The 13,396-nt window shown below is 48.3% G+C and overlaps 1 long non-coding RNA gene across 1 annotated transcript; it reads left to right on the top strand.

The window, feature by feature from the left end:
• The first annotated feature begins 2,389 nt into the window (after window positions 1-2,389).
• Window positions 2,390-4,305, top strand: LOC129044520 (uncharacterized). The gene is made up of 3 exons (XR_008504678.1): window positions 2,390-2,683; window positions 3,623-3,771; window positions 4,005-4,305. It is a non-coding gene; the product is annotated as an uncharacterized LOC129044520 (long non-coding RNA).
• Window positions 4,306-13,396: the final 9,091 nt, after the last annotated feature.

The raw sequence follows: 13,396 nt of genomic DNA, 5'->3' as shown, positions 1-13,396 counted from the left end.
AGATTAGGATCGGGACAAATATCCAAGCTATATCAGCCATTTTTTTTTTTTTTTTTTGAGACAGAGTCTCGCTCTGTCACCCAGGCTGGAGTGCAGTGGTGCAATCTCGGCTCACTGCAAGCTCCGCCTGCTGGGTTCACATCCTCTCCTGCCTCAGCCTCCTGAGTAGCTGGGACTACAGGTGCCTGACACCTTGCCTGGCTAATTTTTTGTATTTCCAGTAGAGATGGGGTTTCACCATGTTAGCCAGGATGGTCTTAATCTCCTGACCTCATGATCCACCTGCCTCGGCCTCCCAAAGTCCTGGGATTACAGGCGCGAGCCACCGTGCCTGGCCAACCATTTTCTTATGTCTCATTATCTTGGGGATCTGGAGTTCAGGAAGGGCTCAGCAGGACATTCTTCTGTTCCTGGTAGTGTCAAGCTAGATCACTCAATGGTACTCAGCTGGTGAGCAAGACAGGATGGGCTGCTCTGGAGGGTCCAAGATAGCATCTCTCACTTATCTGATGCCTTGGCAGGGATGGCCAGAAGACTAGGCTCAGCTGGGACTGTTGACCAGAGTGCTTATTGTGGTGGTGTCAGGGTAGTCAGACTTCTTACACGGAAACTCAGGGTTCCATGAACAAAGGCTCCATGTATCACCTTGTATGACCTGGCCTCAGAAACCACATAGTGTCACTTCTGTTATACTCTGTTGGTCAAAGAAGTCATGAACCTACTCAGATGCAAGAGAAGGGGACATAAACCACACTTCTTTTTTTTTTTTATTTACCAGTCAGAGTCTTGCTCTGTCCCCCAGGCTGGAGTGCAGTGGCATGATCTCAGCTCACTGCAACCTCCACCTTCTGGGTTCAAGTGACTCTTGTGACCCAGCCTCCCGAGTAGTTGGGATTGCAGGTACCCACCACCATACCTGGCTAATTTTTGTATTTTTAGTAGAAACGGGGTTTCACCATGTTGGCTAGGCTGGTCTCGAACTCCTGACCTCAAGTGATCCACCCGTCTTGGCCTCTCAAAGTGCTGGGATTACAGGCGTAAGCCACCACGCCAGGCCAAGACCCCACTTCTTGATGGGAGAAATGTCAAAGAGAGTATGGCTGTATTTTTAAAATATGGCAGGAGATCCAGTAAATTAGAGAGTTTTGTTCAGGTCCAGCTCATGTGAACCCACTGGGCCCCTGAACAGGGTTATTTCCCCAGTTCTGGAATGCACAGTTGGAACTATCAGACTCGGCAACTGGCAGTTTCCTGACCTGTGGAGTAAGGTCTGTCATGGTAGGAAAAGCCAGCTGGAAGCTCCCTACCATGATAGTAAACCAGAAGCAAATCACATTCCCTACCTCCCTGGAGGGATTGCAGAGACTGGTGCTATCATCAAGGACTTGAAGGATGCAGCAGCGGTGATGCCTACTACATCCCCATTTGCTCACCTATTGGGTCTGCACAGAAGACAGATGGATCTTGGAGAGTGGCAATAGATTATCACAAACTCAATCAGGTGGTGATTCCAATCGCAGCTACCATTCCAGATGTGGTTTCTTTGCTAGAGGTAGTCAGCACATCTGGTACCTTTTTGCTGATCAGAAGCTGTTTATTTTCAGTTGGCAGGGCCAGGAATACACCTTCACCATTCCTGCCTCAAGGTTATATCAATTCTCCAGCCCTCTTTCATAATGCAGATCACAGGGACCATGATGCCTCTCTTTCACAGAACATCACACTGGTCCTCTGAGCCCCCTCTAGAACTCCATTACCCAGAGAGATCAGACAGCCACCTGGTGGCAGGTCAGTTGCAGTGGACCATTTCAATCATAGAAGAAGCAGCATTTTGTTCTCATTGGCAGAGACCCTTATTCTGAACATGGATTTGCCTTTCTGCCAAAGCACCGTGGACTTACAGAATGGCTTCTCTGCCATCACTGTATTCCACACAGCTCTGCTTCCGACCAGAAAACTCATTTTGCAGCAAATTAAGTGTGGCACTGGGCCCATGAAATTCACTGATCTTACTGATCTTACCATATTCCCCATCACCCTGAAGCAGCTAGCTGCATAGAATGGGGTCTGAAGACACAGTTTCGGCACCAGCTAGGGGCCGTACCTTGCAGGGTGGGACAGGATCCTCCAAGATGCAGTATGCGCTCTGATGCAACATGCAGCGTACGGTGCTGTTTCTTCCGCGGCCAGGACTCAGGATCCAGGTGTCAAAAGACAGGAAGGGAAGCAGCTCTTCCCACTGTTATCCCTGGCTGCCTGCTCACAAAATGTTTCCCATCCCTGCAATTATGAGTTCACAGAGGAGGAATGTTCACACCAGGGGACACAATAGCTCGACTAAACCGGAGCTGAGACTACCATCTGACCACAACTGGTCCTTTATGCCTCTGAACCCACAGCAAAAATAAGGGGTGATTAGTCCTCACTGCTGGGGGAAATGGGGTTGCCAAATATCAAGCAGAAGTAAGTGGGCTTATTTGGAATGGAAATTACAACAACCCGATTCAGGCAGGAACATTAAAGACAGAGACCCTTCAGGAATGAAGGTTTGGGTCACCCTTCCAGGCAAGAAGCCACAACCTGCTGAGCACCTGATGAGGACAGAGACAACTTGGAAGGGGTAGTGCCAAAAGGACTGACATGAGTCCTGGTCATGTGACCTGTTGCAGAAACAAGAACTGCGGTAATTACTAATATTTCCTCCTTGTTTCTATATGAATGTACAGTTGACCCTTGAACAACACAGGGGGTTTGGGGCACCAACATCCCTGGCAGTCAGAGATCTGCATATAATTTCTGACTCTTTCAAAACTTAACTACTAATAGCTTACTGTTTTGTTTTTGTTTTTGAGACGGAGTCTCGCTCTGTCACCCAGGCTGGAGTGCAGTGGCGAGATCTTAGCTCACTGCAACCTCCGCCTCCCGGGTTCGAGCTATTCTCTTGGCTCAGCCTCTTGAGTAGCTAGGACTACAGGGCCCACCACCACGCCCAGCTAATTTTTGTATTTTTAGTAGAGATGGGGTTTCACCATGTTGGCCAGGCTGGTCTCGAACTCCTGGCCTCAGGTGATCCACCCGCCTCAGCCTCCCAAAGTGCTGGGATTACAGGTGTGAGCCACGGTGCCTGGCCTAACTAATAGCTTACCGTTGACTGGAAGCCTTATCAATAACAGGAACTGTTGATTAACACAAATTCGGTATGTTATATGTGTTCTACACTGTGTTCTTACAATAAAGTAAGCTAGAGGCTGAGCATGGTGGCTCATGCCTGTAATCCCAGCACTTTGGGAGGCTGAGGCGGGCGGATCACCTGAGGCCAGGAGTTCAAGACCAGCCTGGGCAACGTAGTGGGACCCCGTCTCTACAAAAACATTTAAAAATTAGCCGTGCTTGATGGCATGCGCCTGTGGTCCCAGCTACTTGGGAGGCTGGGGTGGGAGGATCACCTGATCCTGGGAGATCGAGGCTGCAGTGAGCTGTGATTTGGCCACTGTACTAGGATCTGGGTGACAGAGCAAGACGCTGTCTCAAAAAACAAAATAAAATAAAACAGTTATCTAGGGAAAAGAAAATGTTATTAAGAGAATCATAAGGAAGAAAAAATACATTTCCTATTCATCAGGTGGAAGTGGATCATCATAAAGGTCTCCATCCTCATCTTCATGTGGAATAGGCTGAGGAGGAGGAGGAGAGGTTGGTCTTGATGTCTCAGAGGTGGCAGAGATGGAAGAAAATCCACATATAAGTGGATCAGACTCAGATTGTTCACGGGTCAGCTGTATTTGCAAGTATAATCAGTTCTTTTTCTCTCTCCTACCCCCTTATTTTATAAGGTAAAATGCATCCATAACAGTTACTCTTTTTTTGTTCACTTGCTTTCCTTTTTTTGTTTGTTTATTTTTAAATTTAATGGTACTGCTCCTTGCGGTGTGGGGCTAACTTGTAGGCAGTATGCCGAGTCAGCCGCTGACAGTTAATGTTATATTTCTGTGTTCACGATCTAGGATCTCAAGGGGAGTGCAACCTGGCTAGGAGAGGGAGAACTATGGCCCAGAGAGAGGAAGGGCCTTTAGGGCTTCTTGCTAGAACGTGGGTGCAGGCGCATGGAGGCTGTGGCTCCCCTTCGCCAGCAGCTTCCCGTGGACTTCCAGACGCGCCCTGCACGGTCAAGGCTGAGTGTGCCTCTCTTCTCATCCACCGATGGGTGAAGCTTCCTCTGATCCTCCAATTTCTCCTTCCAGTTGTCACTTTGCAGATCCCCCACAATTGTGCCAGGCCTCGCCCTGTAATAAATCCGTGACCTTGAAGCAGGGATTGACCTCTTGGCGACCCTGGATGACACCTAACTGGTGCAAGGGAACCCTCCAGCAAGGGCTTGGAGGTGAGCTTGTGCACAGGTGAGGAGGGAGGAGGGAGCCACCGTAGGACAGGCTGTGGAGAGGAGGGTCCTGCTCCCCCGGGGCCTGGAAGCCCTTGCCAGTTGCCATCTGCATGAGGGAACCAGTGAGACACGACCCACACTACCAAGGTCCCACGGTGGACACAGAGCCCTCAGCACCCTGCCTGTCTGCCCTGCGTCTGCCCCGCTGTGTGGCCTTGGGCCAGCCCCGGCCACTCTCTGTGTCTGTTTCCCAATCACACTCAAAGGGGGAAGACTTCTTTATAAAAGCTTTTCCCGCCTCCAAACTTGCTGAATCTCTCTTTTTTTGTTGTTGTTAATTTTTAATTCTTGTGGGTACATAGCAGGTGTATATATTTATGGGGTACATGAGATATTTAATACAGTCATGCAATGCATAGTAATCACATCAGGGCAAATGGGGTGTCCATCCCCTCAAGCATTTATCGTTTGTGTTACAAACAGTCCAATTATAGTCTTTTAGTTATGTTTTTAATGTATGATTAAATTACAATTGACTAAAGTACCCTATTGTGCTAGAGTGACTATGCAAGTATCAAATACTAGGTCTTATTCATTCATTCTATTTTTTGTGCCCAATAACCATCCCCACCTCCCCCTGCCTCATCCTTCCACTCCCCTCCCAGCCTCTGGTAGCCATCGTTTTACTCTCTATCACCATAGGTTCAATTATTTTAATTTTTAGCTGCCACAAATAAGTGAGAGCATGTGATATTTGTCTTTCTGTGTCTGGCTTATTTCATTTAACATAATGACCTCCAGTTCCAACCATGTTGGCTTTTTTATGGCTGAATAGTACTCCATTGCGTAGGTGCACATTTTCTTTATCCAATCATCTGTTAATGAATGTTTAGATTGCTTCCAAATATTAGCTATTGTAAACATTGCTGCAATAAACACGGGAGTTCAGATATTTCCTCAATATACTGATTTGCTTTCTTTTGGGTATATACCCAGCAGCAGGATTGCTGGATCATATGGTAGCTCTGTTTTTAGTTTTCTAAGGAACCGCAAACTGTTCTCCATAGTGGCTGTACTAATTTATATTCCCACCAACAGTGTACGAGGCTTCCCTTTTCTGCACATCCTTGTCAGCATTTGTAATTGCCTGACTTTTATTTATTTATTTATCTTTGAGATGGAGTCTCGCTCTGTTGCCCAGGCTGGAGTGCAGTGGCTTGATCTCGGCTCACTGCAACCTCTGCCTCTTGGGTTCAAGCAATTCTCCTGCCTCTGCCTCTCGAGTAGCTGAGATTACAGGTGCCCGCCACCACACCCAGCTAATTTTTTTGTATTTTTAGTAGAGATGGGGTTTCACTATGTTGGCCATGCTGGTTTCGAACTCCTGACCTCAAGTGATCCACCCATCTCAGCCTCCCAAAGTGCTGGGATTACAGGCACAAGCCACCACACCCGGCCTTTGTGTGTGCGTGTGTGTTTTTTTTTGTTTGTTTTTGCTGTTTGTTTTTTGTTTTTGAGACGCAGTCTTGCTCTATCACCCAGGCTGGAGTGCAGTGGCATGATCTCAGCTCACTGCAACCTCTGCCTCCTGGGTGCGAGCAATTCTCCTGCCTCAGCCTCCCAAGTAGCTGGGACTATAGGCATGTGCCACCATGTCTGGCTAATTTTTGTATTTTTAGTAGAGATGGGGTTTCACCATGTTGGCCAGGCTGGTCTTGAACTCCTGACCTCAAGTGATCCGCCCACCTCGGGCTCCCAAAGTGCTGGGATTACAGGCGTGAGCCACGGCACCCAGCCAATAAAAGCCATTTTAACTGGGGTGAGATGACATCTCACTGGAGTTTTGACTTTCCTTTCTCTGATGATCAGTGATGCTGAGCGTTTGCTGAATCTCTTATGGGAAATATCTGGTGTAAGAAAACAGGTCCCCCTACCAAAAACCACACACACACAGAGCAAGGCTGGGCGTGGTGGCTCACATCTGTAATTCCAGCACTTTGGGTGGATCACTTGAAGCCAGGAGTTCGAGCCTGGCCAACATGGTGAAACCCAATCTTTACTAAAAATACAAAAAATTAGCCGGATGTGGTGGTGCATGCCTGTAATCACAGCTACTCAGGAGGCTGAGGAATAAGAATCGCTTGAACCCGGGAGGTGGAGGTTGCAGTGAGCCGAGATCAAATCACTGCACTCCAGCCTGGGTGACAGAGAGAGACTCCATCTCAAAAAAAAAAAAAAGCAAACAAGAAAACAGGTATTCCTGCCCCTCCATTACTGACTCATACTCTTAGAGAACATGGGCCCAGCCCTGGGTCAGCCCCGCAGCAGGCTCTGGGCCATGTCTGAAGCCTAGAAGGGGTGGATGATGGTGCCGAAGGCCTCAGGATCCTGGCTGATGAACAGAGGGCTGCATGGCTGAGCACAGCGGGGGACAGCTCCGCTTCAAACTTCAAGGCATGTGATCAATTACACTGCAAATAGCCCTAGAGGGGCAGCTGGGCCGGGACGATAATCCCATCTGTACAGCAGAGAAAAGCCAGGCTCAGAGGGGAAAGTGACTTCTCCAAGGCGCCACAGGAAGTAAGAGGTGGGGGACCGGGGTCCTCCTGGCTCCTTGGCCCTCCCTGGCTTAGTGGCTTAGTTTTCTGGGGCTGCCATAAACCGAGTGGCTTCAGCGATTGGAATTACTGTCTCGGCATCCTAGAGGCCAGAAGTCAGATCGAGGTGTTGGCAGGGCTGGCTCCCCCTGTCTGTGAGGCAGAATCTGTTCCAGGCCTCTCTCCTAGCCTCTGGTGGTTTACTGGTGATCTTGGTGTCCTGGGGATTAGGACTTAAATATACAAATTGGGGGGTGGGGAGGGCGCCATGACGCAATTTAGCCGTAACCAGTGGCTGAGAGCCTGGACTTGCTAATCCAGCGCTGCTCTGAACCCAAACCTTTCCTGAATGGTTCTACTGCTCAGTTCACAGGGGGCTGGTCACAGCTGACTCTGAAGTCACAAGGCCAGGCTGTCTCCTGGAGACGTGCCTGGGTGGAGCGAGCGGGCAGCAGCGGGTCCCTTCCTGAGGGCCTGGTAGGCCAGCATGGCAGCTGTTGGGCAAGGAGGCCTTCTACTCCACCCAGCTCTCCCCATGCCAGGGGCCTGGCACTGTGGGCACCATGCACATTCTCTCATTTGATTTCACAACCACCTGCAAGATAGGGATAAACTATTCCCATCTTACAGATGAAGAAACCGAGACTCAGAGGAAGGAATTCACCTGGCCATGGTGTCACAGCTGATAAGTGACAGAGCCAGACTTCAAAACCCTGGCCAGGCGCGGTGACTCACACCTGTAATCCCAGAACTTTGGGAGGCCGAGATGGGCAGATCACCTGAGGTTAGGAGTTCAAGACCAGGCTGGCCAACATGGTGAAACCCCATCTCTTCTAAAAATAAAAAAAATTAGCTGGGCATGTGGCAGATGCCTGTAATCCCAGCTACTTGGGAGGCTGAGGCAGGAGAATCGCTTGAACCTGGGAGCCGGAGATTGCAGTGAGCCAGGATCATGCCATTGTACTCCAGCCTGAGCAACAAGAGCAAAACTCAGTCCCCCCACCAAAAAAGAGAGAGAATTCAAAGCCCTGCAGCCTGGCCATCCCTCCCCAAGCCTGAGATCTCGACCCTCGCACTGAGCCATAGAAATGTAATACAGGGGCCAGGCGTGGGGGCTCACGCCTGTAATCCCAGCACTTTGGGAGGCCAAGGTGGACGGATCATGATGTCAGGAGTTCGAGACCAGCCTGACAAACATGGTTAAACCCCGTCTCTACTAAAAATACAAAAATTAGCAGGGCATGGTGGCACACGCCTGTAATCCCAGCTACTCACGAGGCTGAGGCAGGAGAATCGCTTGAACCTGGGAGGCAGAGGTTGCAGTGAGCTGAGATCATACCACTGCACTCCAGCCTAAGCGACAGAGCGAGACTCCATCTCAAAAAAAAAAAAAAGAGAGAAATGTAATTTGGGGTCCAGTCTACTGCCTCCAGGGCCTGATTGGTGAGTGAGGCAGCAAAGGAAGAGGAGGCACAAGTCCTGTGACTGCAGCCCCAGACACCAGCCCCAGCAGGGCTCCACAGCTGCTCCTGGGGAGCAGTCAGGCCAGGGCTGGAGCTGCCTCCCCAGCTCCAGGTGGCTGGCTCCTCCCCTCCAAGCCTCAGATCTGCTGCTGTGGAGGAGGGACAATAATTCCCAATGGTTTAGGCTGCTGGCAGCCTCCGACAAGATCCACCAAGTGCAGATGCAGAAACCCAGGATGGCCATGTGTCCCATAAGGGCAGGACCTGCACCTGTCTTATCCCCCGCTGGGAGCCTGAGCCTAACAGAGCCTAACACACTGCAGGCACTCAGTAAAAGCACAACATTGGACTTCTAGCTAGCATAAAGATGAATAATTAGGCTGGATGCAGTGCCTCACCCCTGTAATCCCAACACTTTGGAAGGCCAAGTGGGAGGATTGCTTTAGCTCAGGAGTTTGAGACCAGCCTAGGCTAGGTAACATGGTGAAACCCTGCCTTTATAGGAAATATAAGAATTCACCATGCATGGTGGCACGCACCTATTGTTGCAGCTACTAGGGCTGAGGCAGGAGGATTGCTTGAGCCCGGGAAGTTGAGGCTGCAGTGAGCCATGATGGTGCCAATGCACTTCAGCCTGGCCGACAGAGTGAAATCCTGTCTCAAAGAAAAAAACTGGATAATTAGCAAAATCACAACTTTTCAGAGCTGAGATCACAGGGAAATCAACCAATCTCTAAGGACAGAAGGGACCTGATGGCACAGATGTCAGACACCATACAAGCTGAGAAGAAGAATTCAACTGCTACGATTTGAATGTGTCCCCAGAAATTTAATACCCAATGCAACAATGTTGGGAGGTGGAGCCTAATGACAGGTCTCTGCCTTCATGAATAGATGGATTAATGCTATTATCACAGGAGTGGGTTCATTATTGCTGGAGTGGGTTTCAATTTTTTTTTTTTTTTTTTTTTTTTTTGAGACACAGTCTTTATCTGTCACCCAGGCTGGAGTGCAGTGGTGTGATCTCGGCTCACAGCAACCTCCGCCTCCCAGGTTCAAACAATTCTCCTGCCTCAGCCTCCCAAATAGCTGGGATTACAGGTGTCTACCACCACGCCTGGCTAATTTTTGTAGGTTTAGTAGAGACAGGGTTTCACCATGTTGGCCAGGCTGTTCTTAAACTCTTGACCTCAGGTGATCCACCCACCTTAGCCTCCAAAAGTGTTGAGATTACAGGCATGAGCCACCATGCCTGGCCTGGAGTGGGTTTCTTATAAAAGGATAAGTTTCCATCCTGGCTAACACAATGAAACCCTGTCTCTACTAAAAATACAAAAAATTAGCTGGGCGTGGTGGTGGGCACCTGTAGTCCCAGCTACTCGGGAGGCTGAGGCAGGAGAGTGGCGTGAACCCGGGAGGCGGAGCTTGCAGTGAGCTGAGATTGGGCCACTGCATTTCAGCCTGGGTGACAGAGTGAGACTCCATCTCAAAAAATAGTAATAATAAAAAAATGAAAGGATAAGTTTGGCTCCTTTTACTCTCTCTTGCCCTCTCTGCACTTCTGCCATGGGATGACATAGCAAGAAGGCCCTTGCCAGATGCTGACCCTTTGATCTTGGATTTCCCAGCCTCCAGAACCGTTTGCCAATAAATTTCTGTTCTTTATAAATTACCCAGTCTATGGCATTCTGTTATAGCAGCAGAAAATGGACTAAAACATCAGCTAAAAATTTTAGCAACTTGCTAAATGTGGAGTGCAAGCTACTGTGAACTATAGAATCTCTGGAGCTGCAGACACAAGAATTTTTGCCCACTCTCAGGCTCTTCTCTAGGTACATCACCAGGTGCTCATAAGAAAGGTTGGGGCAGGGCAAGAAGCCTGAGAAAGCCTCCTGCAGTCCCTGCAAGAAAGCATGAAACTCCACTCACTGTCTCTATTTCCATTCTCTCCTTTATGGGACAAAAGCCTTAAGCAGTGGGGTCAAGGTGGGAAAAGCCCTCAAGGCACAGACGAAGACCCACTGCAGGTGAGGGAATCAAACAGAAAAACCCTCTTAATTTTAGGGGAAGGGCAGAAATACATCCTGGGCTCAGACTATTAGATCTCATCTGCTACTGGGGGAGGAGCAGGAGCTCTGAGACCCAGCTCCTGCCTAAAACTGGAGCTGACCCAGAATAATGGAGAATGCCATTCCAGCCCGCCAACATCCCCGCCAAAAAAAAAAAAAAAAAAAAAAAAAACAGGCTTAAAAGCACTAATAACAAGTTACAGTTGTGTTGTGGGTCTACTGCTAGGGGAAAGGCGAGAATGCAGGGAGAGATGCTGTCTTGGGAGCAAATGCAAAGAGAAGACCTAAAACTGAGGGTAGGCTGGGTGCGGTGGCTCACTCTTGTAATTCCAGCACTTTGGGAGGCCGAGATCAGGAGTTAGAGACCAGCCTAGCCAACATGGTGAAACCCCGTCTCCACTAAAAATACAAAAAATTAGCCAGACATGGTGGCATGTGCCTGTAATCCCAGCTACTCAGGAGACTGAAGCAGGAGAATCGCTTGAACCCAGGAGGCAGAGGTTGCAGTGAGCCAAGATCGCGCCACTGTACTCCAGCCTGGGTGACAGAGCGAGACTCCATTTCAAAAAGAAAAAAAAAAAAGACTGAGAGTGGATCGGACATTGGGAAAAAACCTTCTAGCAAGTCAGGCCCCACCCTAAACACTTAGTGATATTAGAGGAATGTCAAGCAACCTGAGAAAGAAAAATGGGCAAAAGATTTGAATAGGCTGGGTGTGGTGGCTCACACCTGCCATCCCAGCACTTTGGGAGGCTGGAGGATCACTTGAGACCAAGAGGTCAAGATCCTGTCTCAAAAAAGAAAAAAAAAAGATTTGAATAATACATTTCATCAAAGAAGATACATGTATGGTAAATAAGCACATGAGGAGATGCTCGATGTTGTTAGTTAAGCAAGGTGATGCTAGAGAACTGTGGGGCCCTGAGGGCAACAGAGCAACACCAAACCCCAAAGCCAGCTTAACTCCTGGCTAGACTGACCAGCTCCCTACATGAAAGGCCTGGCAAAAGCAGCAGCATTAACCAGGCGCAGGGGCTCACACCTGTTGTTTTTTGTTTTTGTTTTTGTTTTTGTTTTTGTTTTTGACAGTCCTGCTCTGTCGCCCAGGCTGGAGCACAGTGGCGCAATCTCAGCTCCCTGCAACCTCCGCCTCCCAGGTTCAAGCGATTCTCCTGCCTCAGCCACCCAAGTAGCTGGGATTACAGGCGCCCGCCACCACGCCCGGCTAATTTTTGTATTTTTAGTAGAGACGGGGTTTTGCCATGTGATGGCCCCATCTCTATGCCATGCAGCCGTGTTTTGGGAGGCTGAGGTAGAAGGACCACTTGAGGCCAGGAGTTCAAGACCAGCCTGGGCAACATAGCAAGACCCTGTCTCTACAAAATATAAATAAATTAGTCAGGCATGTGGAATATGCCTGTAGTTCCAGCTACTCAGGAGGCTGAGGCAGCAGCATTACTTGAGCTCAGGAGTTCAAGGCTGCAGTGAGCTGTGATTGTACCACTGCACTTCAGCCTGGGCAACAGAGCAAAACACTGCTTAAAAAAAAAATAGAAGAAGTAAGCCCATTTTCAGGTGTAAATGCTATTTACCTCAGTCTCTACTATCCTATACAAGATCCCAGCTTTCAATCAAAAAAATATGAGACACACAAAGAAGCAAGAAAACAACACACCATCAAGGGATAAAGCAATCAACAGAATCAGACTGAGATATGACCAAGATGTTGGAACTTTTAGGGAATTTTAATAATTATGATTAATATGTTAAAGGCAATGGGAGAAAAGGTGAGTAGCATGTACCAATAGTTGGGGAATTTCATTAAAGAGATGGAAACTATAGGAAAGAATAAATAAAATGCTAGAAATGAAAGTCACAGTAAAAGAGAATGACTTTGACAGGCTCATCAAAAGACTCAGCATAGCTGGGGAAATAATCAGTGAACCTGGGCCACGAGCAGTGGCTTATGCCTGTAATCCCAGCACTTTAGGAGGCCGAGGTAGGAGGATTGCTACAGGCCGGGAGTTTGAGACCAGCCCGGGCAACATAGTGAGACCCTGTATCTACACAAAACAATTTTTAAAAATTAGCCGGGCATGGTGGTGCATGTCTGTAGTCCTGGCTACTTGGGAGGCCAAGGCCATAGGTTCGTTGGGGCCCAAGAGTTTGAGACCGCAGAGAGCTATGATTGTGCCCCTGCATTCCAGCTTAGGTGACAGAGTGAGACCCTGTCTCTAAGGAAAAAAAAGAAGAAAAAAATAGGGGGAAGAAAACCCCACAGAAACATAACAGAGCATCCTACAGTTAGGAGACAATATAAAACAGTCTTTAAAAATATATGTAATTACAATCCCAGAAGAAGAAAAGGATCAGATGGATGGAAGAAATATTTGAAATTTAAAATGCCAGGCCAGGAGCAGTGGCTCATGCCTGTAATCCTAGCACTGTAGGAGGCTGAGATGGGAGGGTCGCTTGAGGCAAGGACATTGAGACCAGCCTGGTCAACATAGCGAGACCCCATCTCTATATTATTTTAATAAAAGTAAAAAATTATAAAACGCCATAAATTTTCCAAAATTAATGAAAGACATCAAACAACAGATCCAAGAAGCTCATGGACATAAATGTAAAACCTAAAACTACAAAACTTCTAGAAGAAAACCCTTGTGACCTTGGGTTTCTTTGCTACAACACCAAAATCACAAAGAAAAAAATTGGTGACCAGGTGCGGTGGCTCCTGCCTATAATTCCAGCACTTTGGGAGGCCGAGGTGGGTGGATCACCTGAGGTCAGGAGTTTGAGACCAGCCTGGCCAATATGGTGAAACCTTGTCTCTATTAAAAATACAAAAATTAGCCAGGCATGGTGGCGCATGCCTGTAATCTC

The sequence above is a fragment of the Pongo pygmaeus genome, chromosome 13, assembly GCF_028885625.2.
Source record: "Pongo pygmaeus isolate AG05252 chromosome 13, NHGRI_mPonPyg2-v2.0_pri, whole genome shotgun sequence".
NCBI classification, from domain to species: Eukaryota; Metazoa; Chordata; class Mammalia; order Primates; family Hominidae; genus Pongo; species Pongo pygmaeus.
Note: the sequence above shows the minus strand (reverse complement) of the source record. Positions and strands in the feature narration are given on the sequence as shown.